Source organism: Moschus berezovskii, chromosome 13 (genome assembly GCF_049115385.1).
Source record: "Moschus berezovskii isolate FMDL1 chromosome 13, NW_MosBer_1.0, whole genome shotgun sequence".
Lineage (NCBI taxonomy): Eukaryota > Metazoa > Chordata > Mammalia > Artiodactyla > Moschidae > Moschus > Moschus berezovskii.
The window spans coordinates 62,079,238-62,098,731 of NC_142472.1; positions in this window are offsets into that span (position 1 = coordinate 62,079,238).

The window sequence follows — 19,494 nt, forward strand, 5'->3', positions numbered from 1 at the left end:
ACAGAGTTGGATACGACTGAAGCGACTTAGCAGCAGCAGCAGCAGCAGCATACCAAGCTCAGGACCTGCAGGGATTTTAAATCATTGAACAGTTTTTTCACAGGTAATATTTGGTGCTTGGTCTTTCATGAAGTTCATTCATAGCTGCTTCAGCCTGTGTGAGTGAGATTAAGCCTCAGCTGCATGAAGATCGTGATCTGGTGACTTTGTATACAGGCAAGGGGCACTCTCTATATTGCCTGAACTGCAGGCACGGATCACTTCAGGTGATCTCGGTGGCCTATAACATTACCCGTATAGGTCTTAACAAGCAAACCTGGGTTGAGATAGAATTTACTCTGTGGGCAGCTACAGATGACCTTGAACAACACATGTCCAGGAAGATCTGTGCCCAAAGATAGGGCTTATACAGGGATTAAACCATCAAGAGAGAGACTTGAGTCTTCAAGGCAAGGTGAAGTTTTGCCTTGAAAGAGCCAGTTTCAGCAGCATATTTTCCTGCTTCTATTGTGGTTTCCATCCAGGTCAGCAAAGATGTTAAGTTTCTTATGAGTCACTGAGCAATAGCATGTAAGATTCTAGCTTTAAATTGTTAACATTAAGCTCAGGTAGGTAGTATCAGATTTTATTGCCCAAATTCTATTCTTTAATCAGAGCCAGAGGGATTAATCTTAAATTCATGTGACATGTAACAGTCTCAAGTCACCTTCAATTGTGCAAACTCAAGTTGGCTTGAATTTGTTAATTCCATGAATTCAAATCAAGGCTTTAGATTTCAGACTAAAATCATAGATTGAACCATAAAAGCCTGGGAGATTTACAACAAGAATAAATGAGTATCTGTAGTGAAAAAGAAAAATCCATCTTCTTAGGTTACACTAGTGAAATAACTGAAATAAACTGTTGCTGACCCAAGGCAAATAAAAAGGCTAATCATTTAAAAACACTGTGTCTAGGGAACACAACTGCATTGGTCTGCATTTGTAGCTATAGAATCATAGTGATTCTAAGTAAATGTACAGATTTCCTCATTTAGCTCTTCTTTCAAAATGTCAAATACAAATTTTAAATGTCGGCAAATATTCAGTTCAGCTGGGTTTTACAGCTTTTTGTACAAATGAACAGTCACCAGTGTGCTGACTCAGCCAACACACTTTTTCTAATTAAGCCAATGAACACATCAAAATGAGAGCATTTTACAAATGAACGTGTTGATCAAATTGAAAATGATACATATATATATATCTATATTTCCGATATTTAAAGAATACTAAAAACTGCAATACTGTCACTGGACTGTCTGACAGTGTTCTATGCAGAAGGAGATGAGTAACTTTGTTTTCTACAGAACAACATTAATGATCATGAAATATGGCATGCCACACAGTATTCAAGAAAAATTAGTCTTAGCTATAAAAACCATAACAACAAAAAGGATGAAAAAATCAAATTAAATCATTTCCTTTATTCCATTGCAATGTTGCTTGAAAAAGGTTACAAAAGACATTGAAATCAACTGCATAACGTAAACAAGCAAATGAAAGCATCCTTTATGATAAAGAAGCTTTACTATTTGCATATAGAAAGTTTCCAAGGCCAGAAAAAAATGTAGAAAAAAACTTATTTTTGAAATGACTGAAATGAATACAAAAGAAGTTTCAGTATTTGAAATCCTCAAAATTACTTTAAAAAAAGCCCTTTTCCAACATCATTGCTTATTTAACAGATGAAGCATCAGTAATGTTAGTTCACAGCAAATTTAAAAAAGAAGCACCAAATGTTTTTAAAGTCATTTCATTATTCATCAACAATACTTACAATACCAAGAATCTTAGAGAAAGACACCATAGAACAATGAATGTTTAAAAGTAATATCTTCAATGATAGACTACCCATAATTTACCAAATGTCAATGAAGAGTTTGAATGTCTTGTCCAAATAAAATGGTTCAAGATTTTGTTTTGTAAAGATTTGGCTCACATTATGGACTTTTATGGAATTTTTGACATAATCAATGAAAAAATAAATATCAAATTTGAAATACTGCAAAATAGGTTTATCTTTTAAGCCAAATAAGATCTTTCTCTTTATTCAATTTATAAATATTTTATATTTTGTATATTACTATGCATATTTTGGGCTTCCCATGTGGCTCTATGGTTAAAGAATCCGTCTGCCAAGCAGGAGATGTAAGTTCAATCCCTGTATCAGAAAGATCCCCTGTATTAGGAAATGGCACTCCAGTATTCTTTCCTGGGAAATCCCATGGACAGAGGCGCCTGGTGGGCTACAGTCCATGCAGTTGCAAAGTCAGACATGAGTGAGTGACTAGACAGCAGTAGAAACATGCCTATTTTTAAATATACAGAAAAACAGAAAGACTAGGACAATAAGCATCTTCATTTTCACTACCTAGATTCAATCATTTATTTTGCCATGATTGCTTCTTACATGTATGTACATTTTGGCTAAAACATTTCAAAACAAAATATATATATCATGCTACTTCATCCCTGTATTCTCAAGCATAAATCTCCTAAATATAAGGATATTCCCATATGTGACCACAATGTCATTATCACATCCAAAAAATACTGAAATAATTAATATCACCTAATAGCCCCAGTGGTCATGTATGGATGTGAGAGCTGGACTGTGAAGAAAGCTGATCGCCAAAGAATTGACGCTTATGAACTGTGGTGTTGGAGAAGACTCTTGAGAGTCCCTTGGACTGCAAGGAGATCCAACCAGTCCATTCTATAGGAGATCAGTCCTGGGTGTTCATTGGAAGGACTGATGCTAAAGCTGAAAATCCAAAACTTTGGCCACCTCATGCGAAGAGTTGACTCACTGGAAAAGACTGTGATGCTGGGAGGGATTGGGGACAGGAGGAGACGGGGACAACAGAGAATGAGATGGCTGGATGGCATCACCAACTTGATGGAGGTGAGTTTGAGTGAACTCCGGGAGTTGGTGATGGACAGGGAGGCCTGGCGTGCTGTGATTCATGGGGTCGCAAAGAGTAGGACACGACTGAGCGACTGAACTGAACTGAACAGCCCACATTCAAATGTTTCCAGTTGTCCCCCAGACACCTTTTATTATCGATTTTTGTTGTTGTTTTTAATGGTCATCTAATTGTTTCACATGCTTTCTGTATGACTCTTTTAATCCAAAAAAATGTTCAACCCTATCTTTTTTAAAAAAATCTTTTTACACTGATTTTTTTCCACCAGACCAGTCATGTTTTAGAATTTTCATGTTCTAGAGGTTTCTGAGTATCTCCTCATTGTGTGCTTTAACTTATTCCTCGCTTCCTCTCCTATAAACAGAAAATTATAAGCTTCATTTGATTCATGGTAAATACTTTTGGTAAGAATACATCCTGTGTGATGTTGGCACTTTCTATTCACTCATGTAGGAGGCCTGAGAGGACCACTCTCTCCTCATTACTAATACAATAATGTGGTTAAGGAGGGGCAGTCAGATCTCCCAATGTATATGCACACTTACAGTGTAAACTGTGTGTGCTTTGTGCTCAATTGTGTCACACTCTTTGCGACCCCATGGTCTGTACCTGCCAGGCTCCTCTGTCCATGGGATTTCCCAGGCAAGGATACTGGAGTGGGTTGCCATTTCCTCTTCCAGGGGATCTTCCCGACCAGGGATCAAACCTGCATCTCCTGTGACTCCTGTATTGGCAGGTACATTCTTTACCACTGAGCCTTTTCCAGTAGTCATGTATGGATGTGAGAGCTGGACCATAAAGAAAGCTGAGTGCCAAAGAATTGATGCTTTTGAACTGTGGTGCTGGAGAAGGCTCTTGAGTCCCCTGGATTGCAAGGAGATCAAACCAGTCAATCCTTAAGGAAATCAGTCCTGAATATTCATTGGAAGGACTGATGCTGAAGCTGAAGCTCCAGTACTTTGGCCACCTGATGGGAAGAACTGACTCATTGGAAAAGCCCCTGATGCTGGTAAGATTGAAGGTAGGAGGAGAAGGGAACGACAGAGGACGAGATGGTTGGATGGCATCACCGACTCGATGGACATGAGTTTGAGCAAGCTCTGGGAGCTGGTGATGGACAGGGAGGCCTGGCATGCTACAGTCCATGGGGTTGCAAAGAGTCAGACACGACTGAGCGACTGAACTGATTGACAGCACTAAGTCACTTCAGTCGTGTCTGACTCTTTGTGACCCTATGACTGTAGCCTACCAAGCTTCTCTGTTCGTGGGATTCTCCAGGCAAGAATACTGAGCCATTGGGGAAGTCCCATATTATTAGGTCCCTCTTAAAAGAAAGGGGATCAATCTTATTACAGTGCAGGGAATTATTTTGACTTTTTCAACAAACCAAATATTTTAAAATAACAATGTTCACTGGGGATTTTAATAGTTTCAAGCTTTGAACCAGTCAATCTAACATGAAGAGAGATGAAAGGATACTGACTCAGAAACATATTGCTCTCATGTGGAAACTATGATGATTAAAGATCAGTTAACATTTTACAACACCAGATGGGGTGGTTTTAAGCAGATGTGGAACATGTCAGCCAGAATTTTCAAGAAAAATTAATCGAGCTTCAAAAGAACTTTGAGGACAAAGCATGATTTAATCAGTCTAATTAAAAACGTTTCGGATCCAGCTAAGACTTTTACACCCACTTGTTTGAAAAGAAGCAAAGTTATGGCAGCATTTCCTACCATCTATATAGTTAAGAATGCTTTCAGTCTGTGCACTTATTGTAAAAATTTACAGGATCTTTTAAACTAATAGTACAAAATGTTAAAACATAGACAAAGGAAACAGACACGTCATTGAATTTTAATGAAAGATATTGCTTTCAAATATTTCATTATTTATATAACAAAAAATTTATAAGTACTTTGATATTTATGTTATGAAACTTACATTTTGAAGCTATGCATTTATTTTTTGGTTACTTGGGATTTTTTTCTATATATTTCTGACATTCAAGAGTCCGCAGAGATCTAGCACAATCTCTCCACAGCCTTTTGTATGGCTGTTTCTTTTTCCTGTCTATTCTTTATTCTTTGTTACTTATTAGAGGATGGTCTTTCACATGTTTTTAAGTTCTAGAGGCTAGATGCAGCACCCAATAAGTTGTAGGATTTTTAGACAGAAGAAATGTTATCTGAGATAATCTTATAAGTATCCCATGTCATAATAAAAAAAAATATTTTGCCTTTCATTTATAAATAATGTCCAACTTATTCTTCATTGCTTCCTTCCTTTGGAAGTCCATAATTTATCTTTGAGTATTTTCCCTACTTCAATTAAATGTTTCCCCCTCTTTCTTATCATATGAAATGATCTGTTTTAACTTATCCTAAATTATTTCTATTCTGGTGTCCTCCAATGCCTCTGCTCTTTCTTTGTCCTGTACCCTTTGTAAGAAAAGACTTCTAACCTTCTTGTTCATTTTTAACAGATGAAGTCATCTGACTAGGTCATTTTATTGTCAAGCCTAACGGCCTGAAAGGAGAGGGCAATGGCAACCCACTCCAGTACTCTTGCCTGGAAAAGGCAATGGCAACCCACTCCAGTACTCTTGCCTGGAAAATCCCGTGGATGGAGGAGCCTGGTGGGCTGCAGTCCATGGGGTCGCTAAGAGTCAGACACGACTGAGCGACTTCACTTTCACTTTTCACTTTCACACATTGGAGAAGGAAATGGCAACCCACTCCAGTGTTCTTGCCTGGAGAATCCCATGGACGGCGGAGCCTGGTGGGCTGCCGTCTATGGGGTCGCATAGAGTCGGACACGACTGAGGTGACTTAGCAGCAGCAGCAGCAACGGCCTGAAAACTAACTTGATACACACATTATTTGATTACAAATAACTTTTTATGTTTCCTTTAAATTACCTTTAAGGCAATCTTGATTTTTTTCAAAAAATGTGCTAAAATACACATAAGAAATTTCCACTGTAGCCATTTTAAAATATGGCATGCCCTATCTAAATGTACAGTTTCAGTTCAGTTCAGATCAGTTCAGTTGCTCAGTTGCGTCTGACTCTTTGCAACCCCATGGACTGCAGCATGCCAGGCCTCCCGGTCCATCACTGAATCCCAGAGTTTATTCAAACTCATGTCCATTGAGTTGGTGATGCCATCCAACCATCTCATCCTCTGTCATCCCCTTCTCCTCCTGCCTTCAATCTTTCCCAGCATCAGAGTCTTTTCCAATGAGTCAGTTCTTCGCATCATGTGGCCAAAGCATTGGAGTTTCAGTTTCAACATCAGTCCTTCCAATGAATATTCCAGACTGATTTCCTTTAGGATGGACTGGTTGGACCTCCTTAAAGTCCAAGGGACTCCAAAGAGTCTTCCCCAACACCACAGTTCAAAAACATCAGTTCTTTGGTGCTCAGCTTTCTTTATAGTCCAACTCTCACATTCACACATGACTACTGGAAAAACCATAGCCTTGACTAGATGGAACTTTGTTGGCAAAATAATATCTCTATGCTTTTTAATATGCTATCTAGGTTGGTCATAACTTTCCTTCCAAGGAGTAAGCATCTTTTAATTTCATGACTGCAGTCACCATCTGCAGTGATTTTTGAGCTCCCAAAAAATAAAGTCTGTCACTGTTTCCACTGTTTCCCCATCTACTTGCCATGAAGTGATGGGATCAGATGTCAATTTCTTAGTTTTCTGAATGCTGACTTTTAGGCCAACTTTTTGACTCTCCTCTTGCACTTTCATCAAGAGGCTCTTTAGTTCTTCTTCATTTTCTGCCATAAGGGTGGTGTCATTTGCATATCTGAGGTTATTGATATGTCTCCCAGCAATCTTGATTCCAGCTTGTGCTTCTTCCAGCCCAGCGTTCCTCATGATGTACTCTGCATATAAGTTAAATAACCAGGGTGACAATATACAACCTTGACATACTCCTTTTCCTATTTGGAACCAGTCTGTTGTTCCATGTCCAGTTCTAATTGTTGCTTCCTGACCTGCATACAGATTTCTCAAGAGGCAGGTCAGGTGGTCTGGTATGCCCATCTCTTTCAGAATTTTCCACAGTTTGTGGTGATCCATACAGTCAAAGGCTTTGGTATAGTCAATAAAGCAGAAATAGATGCTTTTCCAGAACTCTCTTGCTTTTTTGATAATCTAACAGATGTTGACAATTTGATCTCTGGTTCCTCTGCCTTTTCTAAAACCAGGTTGAACATCTGGAAGTTCATGGTTCATGTACTGTTGAAGCCTGGCTTGGAAAATTTTTAGCATTAATTTAGTAGGGTGTGAGATAAGTGCCACAGTCAGCTCCTGGTCTTGTTTTTGCTAACTCTATACAGCTTCTCCATCTTTGGCTGCAAAGAATATAATCAATCTGATTTCGGTGTTGACCATCTGGTGATGTCCATGTGTAGAGTCTTCTCTTGTGTTGTTGGAAGAGGGTGTTTGCTATGACCAGTGCGTTCTCTTGGCAAAACTCTATTAGCCTTTGTCCTGCTTCATTCCGTGCTCCAAGGCCAAATTTGCCTGTTACTCCAGGTGTTTCTTGACTTCCTACTTTTGCATTCCATTCCCCTATAATGAAAAAGACATCTTTTTGGGGTGTTAGTTCTAAAAGGTCTTGTAGGTCTTCATAGAACCGTTCAACTTCGGCTTCTTCAGAGTTACTGGTTGGGGCATAGGCCTGGATTACTGTAATATTGAATGGTTTGCCTTGGAAACGAACAGAAATCATTCTGTCGTTTTTAAGATTGCATCCAAGTACTGCATTTCGAACTCTTTTGTTGACCATGATGGCTACTTCATTTCTTCTAAGGGATTCCTGCCCACAGTAGTAGATATAATGGTCATCTGAGTTAAATTCACCCATTCCAGTCCATTTTAATTCACTGATTCCTAGAATGTCTATGTTCACTCTTGCCATCTCCTGTTTGACCACTTCCAATTTGCCCTGATTCATGGACCTAACATTCCAGGTACCTATGCAATATTGCTCTTTACAGCCCCGGACCTTGCTTCTATCACTGGTCACATCCACAACTGGGTATTGGTTTTGCTTTGGCTCCATCCCTTTATTCCTTCTAGAGTTATTTCTCCATTGATCTCCAGTAGCATACTGGGCACCTACAGACCTGGAGAATTCCTCATTCAATATCCTATCATTTTGCCCTTTGATACTCTTCATGGGGTTCTCAAAGCAAGTATACTGAAGTGGTTTGCCATTCCCTTCTCCAGTGGACCACGTGATCAGCCAAGGCTATGGTTTTTCCCGTGGTCATGTATGGATGTGAGAGTTGGACTGTGAAGAAAGCTGATCGCCAAAGAATTGATGCTTTTGAACTGTGGTGTTGGAGAAGACTCTTGAGAGTCCCTTGGACTGCAAGGAGATCCAACCAGTCCATTCTGGAGGAGATCAATCCTGGGTGTTCACTGGAAGGACTGATGCTAAAGCTGAAACTGCAATACTTTGGCCACCTCATGCGACGAGTTGACTCACTGGAAAAGACTCGGATGCTGGGAAAGGTTGGGGGTGGGAGGAGACGGGGACGACAGAGAATGAGATGGCTGGATGGCATCACCAACTTGATGGAGGTGAGTTTGAGTGAACTCCGGGAGTTGGTGATGGACAGGGAGGCCTGGCGTGCTGTGATTCATGGGGTCGCAAAGAGTCGGACACGACTGAGCAACTGAACTGAACTGAACTAAGTGCAACTGTGTGGTAGTTTGAGCATTCTTTGGCATTGCCTTTCTTTGGGATTGGAATGAAGACTGACCTATCTCATTCCTGTGGCCACTGCTGAGTGTTCCAGATTTTCTGGCATATTGAGTACAGCACTTTCACAGCATCATCTTTTAGGATTTGAAATAGCTCAACTGGAATTCCATCACCTCCACTAGCTTTGTTCGTAGTGATGCTTCCTAAGGCCCACTTGACTTCACATTCCAGGATGTCTGGCTCTAGGTGAGTGTGAGTGATCACACCATCATAATTATCTGGTTCGTGAAGATCTTTTTTGTACAGTTCTTCTACTGTGTATTTTTGCCACCTCTTCTTAATATCTTCTGCCTCTGTTAGGTCCATACCATTTCTGTCCCTTATTGAGCCCATCTTTGCATGAAATGTTCCCTTGGTATCTCTAATTTTCTTGAAGAGATCTCTAGTCTTTTCCATTGTATTGTTTTCTCTATTTCTTTGCACTGATCATTGAGGAAGGCTTTCTTATCTCTCCTTGCTATTCTTTGGAACTCTGCATTCAAATGGGTATATCTTTCCTTTTCTCCTTTGCTCTTCACATCCCTTCTTTTCACAGCTATTTGTAAGCCCTCCTCAGACAGCCATTTCGCTTTTTTGCATTTCTTTTTCTTGGGAATGGTCTTGCTCCCTGTCTCCTATACAATGTCATGAACCTCCATCCATAGTTCATCAGGCACTCTATCAGATCTAATCCCTTGAATCTATTTGTCACTTCCACTGTACAATCATAAGAGATTTGGTTTAGGTCATACCTGAATGGTCTAGTGGTTTTCCCTACTTTCTTCAATTTAACTCTGAACTTGGCAATAAGGAGTTCATGACCTGAGCCACAGTCAGCTCTCAGTCTTATTTTTGCTGACTGTATAGAGTTTCTCCATCTTTGGCTGCAAAGAATATAATCAATCTGATTTCAGTATTGACCATCTGTTTTAGTAGTGTTAAATACATTCACATTTTTGTCCAACCAATTTCCCGAACATTTTCATCTTCCAAAATTAAAATTCCATACTAGTAAACAACAATTTCCTATTCCTCCCTGTCCCCAGCTTCTCAGGACAATACTGATTCTTAAATTATGTGCATAAGTATATTAAACGTGAACTTCATTTTTGGATAGATAAGGGATTTTATAAAATATTTGATAAAATAAGAGGGACCTTTAGAACCTTTAGATCCTTTAGGTCTGGATCTTAGGATGTGATGATTATTTTTATGTGTTAACTTAACTGGGCTAAGAGATGCCCAGATAGCTGGAAAAATATTGTTTCTGGATGTGTCTGTGAGAACATTTCTAGAAGAAATCAGCATTTAAATCAACTGACTAAGAAAGACTGATCTCACCGATGTGGGTGGGCATCACACCATCTATTGAGGGGCTGAATAGTATAGAAAGGCTGCTGCTGCTGCTGCTAAGTCTCTTCAGTCGTGTCCGACGCTGTGTGACCCCATAGACAGCAGCCCACCAGGCTCCCCCGTTCCCAGGATTCTCCAGGCAAGAACACTGGAGTGGGTTGCCATTTCCTTCTCCAATGCATGAGAGTGAAAAGTGAAAGTGATGTCGCTCAGTCATGTCCGACTCTTAGCGACCCATAGACTACAGCCTATCAGGCTCCTCCGTCCATGGGATTTTCCAGGCAAGAATACTGGAGTGGGTTGCCATTGCCTTCTCCGTAGAAAGGCTGAGAGAGAGCGAATTTGCCCTCTGCTCAAGCTGGGACATCCATCTTCTTCTGCTCTAGAAGGTCAGCGCTCTTGGTTCTCAGGCCTCTGGGTTTGGACTGAATACACCACCTGATCTCTCGACTTTGCAGATGATCATGGGACTTCTCAGCCTCCATAACTGGGTGAGCCAATTGCTATAATAAATCTCCATATATATATATTAATTCAACTTATGTATATATATATATATATATATATATACATAGTTGACTTAAAGAAGAATGCACACACCAGGAAAATTTAAGTTTTATTCAGGGGCTTAGTGAAGACTCTAACCTGGGAGACAGTTCTGAGGAACTGCTCCCCAGAGGTAGGGGAGAAGCCACCATATATCTGAATTGTTTAGCTGGGAAATATGTACAGTCAAACACACAACTTGGTAAAAATCATTGCTGATCATGAATAACACATATCTCAAGTTAATAATTTCAGTGCTTTTCTGTGTATGGGGAGGGACAAGAATCTGAAGTCACTGAAATTCTTCCTTATATATATATATATATATCATTATCCCAAGCACAGAATGTATCATCCTGTTTATCATCCTGAATTCCCCTCAGGGTGTAGTGTTGGTGGGCAGCGACAGCGGGTTGTGACTTACTCTTATAGAAATGGATAAATGAGTGACATTCTTTATTCTTTTTTGTTCTCACTATATATATATCCTATTAGTTCTGTTTCTCTGGAGAATCCTGACTTAATAACAGTGTCAAGGACCACTACTCTAAGCTACTTGAAAGAAGAGTGTTTTATTTATTTTGATATTTCCAGGGCCTACAGCGGCTGCTGCTGCTGCTGCTGCTAAGTCACTTCAGTTGTGTCCGACTCTGTGTGACCCCATAGACGGAAGTCCACCAGGCTCCCCCGTCCCTGGGATTCTCCAGGCAAGAACACTGGAGTGGGTTGCCATTTCCTTCTCCAATGCATGAAAGTGAAAAGTGAAAATGAAGTCGCTCAGTCGTGTCTGACCCTTCGCGACCCCACGGACTGCAGCCTACCAGGCTCCTCCATCCATGGTATTTTCTAGGCAAGAGTACTGGAGTGGCTTGCCATTGCCTTCTCCAGGCACTCTGTAATAACAGAAGCTCAACAAATGTTTATTGTGGAGAAGGAAATGACAACCCACTCCAGTATTCTTGCCTAGAGAATCCCGTGGACAGAGGAGCCTGGTGGGCTGCTGTCCATGGGGTCGCACAAAGTCGGACACGACTGAAGTGACTTAGCAGCAGCAAATGTTTATTGACAAAATGAATGACTGATCTGCTCCACGAAAAAAAAATCAAAATAAAATGGATTGGAGAGGAAAAACTCAGAAAAGAACACATATTTTATGATACTACTTAATGAAATGTCAAAAATATGCAAATAAGTGAACTAGTGGTTGCCCAGGGCTGGGGAAGGGAAAACAGAGAATGGGGGATGATTGTTAATAAGTGTAAGGTTTCTTTTTGAGTTGAATATGCTCTAAAATTAGATAATGGTAATGGATACACAACTCCATAGATATATTTAAAAACTCTGAATTGTATACTTTAAGTAGGTGAACTTTATGATATGGAACTATCTCAGTATAGTTTAAAAAAAAAGAATGATGGATCGATTGAATAAATCTTAAAACTCGTAGTTCCCATCCTTGACAAATCATAGGCCTTTATCAAATGTTAAGCCAATTATGATTTTACACTTTCCTTTGAAATGCTATTTTCAGAATATCATAAATACAAATGCATTTTATATCCAAAATAAAAGTTACTATTTTATTTTATTTAACCATTAGAACAAATTTTATTAAAGACACCAACTCAGCTTTGTTATTGTTTGGTTGCTAAATCATGTCCTACTTTTTGCAACCCCATGGACTGTGGCCCACCAGGCTCCAAATCAGCAGCATAGTGTAAATTCAAGAGAAGGGAAATACTGACTTGTTTCTTCCTATACTGGAAACTCACATTAAGCTCAATTAAACAAGCAAATGATATCTTAGAGGTAAGGGATAAATTGTCCAAGGTGGATCCCTTGCAGGCAGAGCTTCATAGAACATATGTCAGCCAACTATATAAGGAATAAACCCTCGTCAGTATCCAGGATTGGACCCTGGCACCTGATCTCACCTGGGAAATAGCTAGTGCTTCCCTAGCTGAGCTTGCAGATTAGGGTTGCAGTCAAGGTTCTGCTTTTGGATCTTAGTTCCTTACCATGCCAGGGGAGGGCTGATGCTAACCTATGCTTGCAGTTTAAAACTCCATAGCCCAAGGGCCTCAGTTGGATTCCTCTCCCAGAATCTAACATTTGACCCTCAGAAGGCAGTGGGCAACAGGGGGACAACAGAAATACTCTTGCAACACATGCCCAGCTCATTACTGTTCCAGAAAGCTTGCTGCCTTTCCAGCTTGGTCCCTTGCCATATTGACATACCATTAGTACACTCTTTATTTATCCTATATATATTTCTTTTTTTTTTTCCCCTTCTCCTGATTATTTAATCAAACACACATCTAGGTATGATTGTGAAGGGATTTTACAGACATAATTGAGATTAGGGATTTCAAAATAGATTATACCCAATTATCCATGTGGTCTCAGTCTATTCACATGAGCCTTTAACAGCAGAGAACTTTCTTTGGCTGGAGTCAGAAAGTTGCAGCAGGAGGGGAAGTCAGAGAGAGTCCAAGTATGAGAAGGATTTGATAGGCTATTGCTGGTTCTGAAAAACAGGAGATTACATGCAGAGCCCAGAGAAGCTTCCAAGAGCAAAGGAAGCCCCCACTTGATGGTCAGCAAGGAAATGGAGACCTCAGTCCTACAACCTCAAGGAACCAAATTGGGCCAACAACATGAGATTTATCCTATATATATTTCTAAGGCTGGAAGGGGAAAAGATTTTAAACATTGTTCAATTTTTAAAATCACAGTATTGTGTTAGCTTTGAGTATACAGCAAAATGATACAGTTATATATATATTTTTCAGATTATTTTCCTTTTAAGCTTATTATAAGATATTATAGTTCCCTGTGCTATACAGTAAATTCTTGTTGCTTATCTATTTTATGTATAGTAGTTTGTATATTCAGTTAGTTTTTAATATTTAATTACTTTGTTAAAGAAAAGAAAAATCCAAGATGGTCTCTTACCATATTGAGAAAATATAGATGTATTGAGTGTTACGAATGCATTTAGTACCAATGTATATAGTGTTAAACATTACCTTGGAGTTACTGCCCAGCTAGAAGTTACTTGACAATTACTTTCCCTTTTTTTTGTTTCCTTTTGGAAATAATTAAATATTTCTGTTATTAATACTTGGTTAATAAGCTTGGCACTTTGACTTAATTTTTTCTGCTGAATTTCACTAGCACTTAAAGTTGTATTCTCAACTCAAAAGTATTTTTATTGCTCTCCCAGAGGATACAGCCTTGAATTTAGTATAATTTTTGTCTTCTAATCTTAAAATGTGACACAGTGGTTCATTAAAAGCAGTAGTGAGCATACATAATACAGATGGTGTGAAATCTAGTTCTTTTGTTTTAACCTTATTTGAAAAAGCACTTCTATCAATAATTCTCCTGGTATTTTTTAACTTTATTTGCATGACTCCTGGATTCAACCTTTTTTTTTAAGAAGTCCTGTTCCCTGGGGCTACATTACAACAGGTCTAGATGGCCCTCCTGAGACAGAAGCTGAAGTGAGCCACACAGAAGGGGATACCTATAGAATAAGTAGATTTTCACTGACCGTAATGTCAACCAGGCTCAGACTAGCAAACCTAAAATAACCTCATGCTGAGAAGCAGGTCAAACCTTTTTGGCTAGGAATAGAACTAGTGTTCCACAATTTAAAAAAAAGTATATTCGGAAGTTGTACACTACAGTTTTAGAAATGATTTAAGCACACTGATCTGCAAAGTGTCCATAAATCACTGGTGATTCTGTTCTAGGAGAAATGGACTACTGTTCTCTATGTATTGCATTCTGAGCACTTTAAAGGACAAAGTCAGCCAGTAAGATGGGCTGAGGGCACAGGCGAGGAGTTGCTGGACATCAAAGAGCCTCTCACAATCTGTCAAAGCTCCTGGGATGACCCAGACTCACCACCTGACGAGTCATTCCCATGCGAAATAGGTGGCTCATGGACTCACCCGTCACAGCAGTGAGAGGACAAACACCAGGGACTGCAGGGCATGCTTCTGGTCATTGCCATGGTCCTCAATTCACTTATATAAAGTGGGAAACTTCATTTAAATATTTGCTAACAATGATGACATGTTGCACTCTCTCCAACCTTCATTGGAGCTGTTTGTTCCCAGCTCCCTGACATATTTCTGTAATTGCTTTTCAATCACTTTAGTCTATACAGTATTATACTCTCACACTCAGGTCTTCTGGGAGCCTTCTGGATACTGTACTTCAAACTATCCCTTGGTTCATGTCTACCTCTATATGCAATCAATTATTTTTAGGCAGAAGGTCCCTGTTCCCAGTTTAACATGTTCAAGCTATGTCTCCAATCCGGCTTCATAAGCTCAGCTTCCCTCTTGGAATCCTCACGTTCACTATCTTCTGCTATGTCTCAGCAGATCTTCCTAACAGGCAGTATATTCCCTCTCAGAGCGTGAATCCCCTTTAACAGGCAGTCAAAAAGCCCACATATACCAAACACCATGAAAGAAAACCTTCACTTCTTCATCTCAGTTTCCCATTTAAAGGAACTCTCTTGATCACAGATAAGCATTGTTTTCAAAAACACAGAAGAAAGAATGTACATGGTTATGGAGGAACAGTAAAGCAACCAATAGAGGGAATGAAAAAGCCCCTCAGAATTTATACAATGCCTTGTCTTTAGTAGCAAGTTTTTCAAGAAGATAAATAGATAGAATCTACATGAAATACTAACCACAGAAATATTGTTAAAATTTTACTTTGACTATAATCTGAGTTTCTACCATTTTAAAAGTATTTTACCGTTTGCAAAATCCTATTGGTTGGTGACAAATATACTATGTTAATGAATCTCATAGCAAGGATATCTGTTTGCATACATAAATCTACTACCTTACATTTAGCTTTAGCAGATAAATCAGTGGTTCTCACTCTTGACTACTTATTAGAATTACTTAGAGAGCTTTCTAAAAGTATACATGCCCAGTCCCACACCAGACCAGTAGAATCAGGATCCCAAGGAGTGGGCCTAAACACTGACCATAACAGTATATTATAATCTAAACTCAGGACAGAGCTTACAGATCATTTAGAACAACTTGATCATTTTACAGCTGAGAAATGAAAGCCCAGAGCCCCAGAGCCCAGAGAGCCCAGGTCCCCACCTGGTCAGTCGCACTAACACTTAGGGACACAGCCAGGCCTAGAGCCCAAAAGTCTTGTGTCCATCCAGGTTCCTTCTTTCACCTTGACTCATTCACTTGTTAATGTATTCATTCAGGAAATAGTTTGAAAGCCCATTCTAGGCTAAATCTTAGATAAAAAACTTGTTACTATTGGTGTACTCCTGGAGTTGGTGATGGACAGGGAGGCCTGGCGTGCTGTGATTCATGGGGTTGCGGAGAGTCGGACACGACTGAGCGACTGAACTGAACTGAACTGAACTATTACGGAACATTGCTGGAAAGAATCCAAATGTCCTCCAACAGTGAACAGACAAACAAGGCAATGAAATAATATTCTGCAATAAAAAGAAACAAACTACTGATACAATTAACAAAGTCGATGAATTTTAAAAATATTAATGCTAAGTGAAAGAAGCCAGGTACAAAAGACCATGTATTATATGATTACATTTATATAAAATGCCCACAAAAGGCAAATCTGTAGTGATGTGAAGTAGATTAATGGCTTCCTGGGGATGGGAGAAGAAGCAGGGGTTGACTGAGCATGGACAGGAGGATCTTATATAGGTGAAGAAAATGTTCTAAAACTAGTGTGTGGTGATGGTTTCACAACTCTATAAGTTCAATAAAAACCATAGGTTCTTTAATGGTGTGTAAATTATCTCAATAAAACTTAAAAACTGCTGTCATTTATTGAATACTATATAAAAGGAATTTGTACTAGGATTTAAATAGTACTTCCCTCAGTGATGTGCTAGTATTTTTTTTAAACCAGTTAACTGATATAAAGAATGCTTAGCACACAATTTACAATCAATAATACAATACATGACTCTTAATTGTAAACTCCAAACACTTATACTTCGGTGTGACTTGCCATTTCTTGCAAAATCCACTATCAGTTTTTTAAAATTATTTCACCAACAATAGTGTCACAAATTCAAACAATAAATAAACGCTTGATGTCTGACTAATACAGCAAAGAAGCTATGCACATTATTGACCAAGAATATAGTTCTGACAAGAATGTTGGTTGATATTTTTATTTACTTTCAGGACAAAAGTGAAACAATGAAGACATATGCCAGAACTTCACTTGTTCTTCACTGAGGTAAGCAGCTTCTTCCTGAAATCAATCATGAGAGTTGTCAAAGAATGAAAGAATATTTCCTCAATTACGGGTGGGTGGTATTGACTATATGACAGCCACAGATATGAAACATTTTAACTTTAGTCTTCATTAACATTTTTGCTATCACTTTCTTAAGTCTAGAGACAACCAACAATAAATTCAAGCCCTGCTTTGTGGCATTTGACAATTTCCATGGTGTTAATACTTCCACAATGGCTGGTTTCAAGCTACCAACACATCTCTGAATGCAGAGCTGAGAAGAGATAGGCAGTATCACACCAATAAACAGTATTTCCACATACAGATACAACCAACATAATTCATCTTATCAGTGTAGCTAAAACAATTATGAAGAGATGAGTTTTGAGATCTTTGTTTTTAACATAAATTACTTGTAAATTTATGTAATTTAATTTATTAAATGTATTTATGTAATTTAATGTAACAATAGTATAAAGTATAACAGCAAGCTTCTATTGGCTATCCATTGGCTCTAACACACAACCAACTACCCACTTTACCAGCAAGAAAACTGAAGCTCACAGAGATTGTCACTAACTAGCACTGGTCACACAGGACAGTGCCACCCAGGTTGGTCTATTCCAAACCTTTACCCTCTCCTTAAAACGTAGCTGGTTTTAGCAAATACTACATGAAATCAATGCAATGAAATAGAGGAAAACAACAGAATAGGAAAAACAACAGATTTCTTCAAGAAAATTAGAGATACCAAGGGAACATTTCATGTAAAGATGGGCTCGATAAAGGACAGAAATGGTGTGGACCTAACAGAAGCAGAAGATATTAAGAAGAGGTGGCAAGAATACACAGAACACTACAAAAAAGATCTTCACAACCAAGATAATCACGATGGCGTGATCACTCACCTAGAGCCAGACATCTTGGAATGTGAAGTCAAGTGGGTCTTAGAAAGTATCACTATGAACAAAGCTAGTGGAGGTGATGGAATTCCAGGTGAGCTATTTCAAATCTTGAAAGATGATGCTGTGAAAGTGCTTCACTCAATATGCCAGCAAATTTGGAAAACTCAGCAGTGGCCACAGGACTGGAAAAGGTCAGTCTTCATTTCAATCCCAAAGAAAGGGAATGCCAAAGAATGCTCAAACTACCGCACAGTTGCACTCATCTCACACGCTAGTAAAGTCATGCTCAAAATTCTCCAAGCCAGGCTTCAGCAATATGTGAACCGTGAAATTCCAGATGTTCAAGCAGGTTTTAGAAAAGGCAGAGGCACCAGAGATCAAATTGCCAACATCCGCTGGATCATGGAGAAAGCAAGAGAGTTCCAGAAAAACATCTATTTCTGCTTCATTGACTATGCCAAAGCCTTTGACTGTGTGGATCACAATAAACTGTGGAACATTCTGAAAGAGATGGGAATCCCAGACCGCCTGACCTGCCTCTTGAGAAACCTGTATGCAGGTCAGGAAGCAACAGTTAGAACTGGACATGGAACAACAGACTGGTTCCAAATAGGAAAAGGAGTACGTCAAGGCTGTATATTGTCACCTTGCTTATTTAACTTATATGCAGAGTACATCATGAGGAACGCTGGGCTGGAAGAAGCACAAGCTGGAATCAAGATTGCCGGGAGAAATATCAATAACCTCAGATATGCAGATGACACCACCCTTATGGCAGAAAGTGAAGAGGAACTCAAAAGCCTCTTGATGAAAGTGAAAGAAGTGAAAAGGTTGACTTGAAGCTCAACATTCAGAAAACAAAGATCATGGCATCTGGTTCCATCACTTCATGGGAAATAGATGAGGAAACAGTGGAAACAGTGTCAGACTTTATTTTTGGGGGCTCCAAAATCACTACGGAGGCTGACTGCAGCCATGAAATTGAAAGACGCTTACTCCTTGGAAGGAAAGTTATGACCAACCTAGATAGCATATTGAAAAGCAGAGACATTACTTTGCCAACCAAGGTCCGTCTAGTCAAGGCTATGGTTTTTCCTGTGGTCACGTATGGCTGTTGAGAGCTGGACTGTGAAGAAAGCTGACTGCCGAAGAATTGATGCTTTTGAACTGTGGTGCTGGAGAAGACTCTTGAGAGTCCCTTGGACTGCAAGGAGATCCAACCAGTCCATTCTAGAGGAGATCAAGCCTGGGTGTTCATTGGAAGGACTGATGCTAAAGCTGAAACTGCAATACTTTGGACACCTCATGTGACGAGTTGACTCACTGGAAAAGAGTCTGATGCTGGGAAGGATTGGGGGTGGGAGGAGACGGGGACGACAGAGAATGAGATGGCTGGATGGCATCACCGACTTGATGAAGGTGAGTTTGAGTGAACTCCGGGAGTTGGTGATGGACAGGGAGGCCTGGCGTGCTGTGATTCATGGGGTTGCAAAGAGTCGGTCAAGACTGAGTGACTGAATTGAACTGAACTGAACACGAATCAACCAGTAGCCATCAACACTGGGGCAAGACCCTCCACCAGCGGGCTTCCATCAAGTGGCTCTAGTCACATGAAAAGACTAACTTGCTGAAGGCTCAGACGATGGTTAATAAGTTTTTTTAAGAAATAAAGTG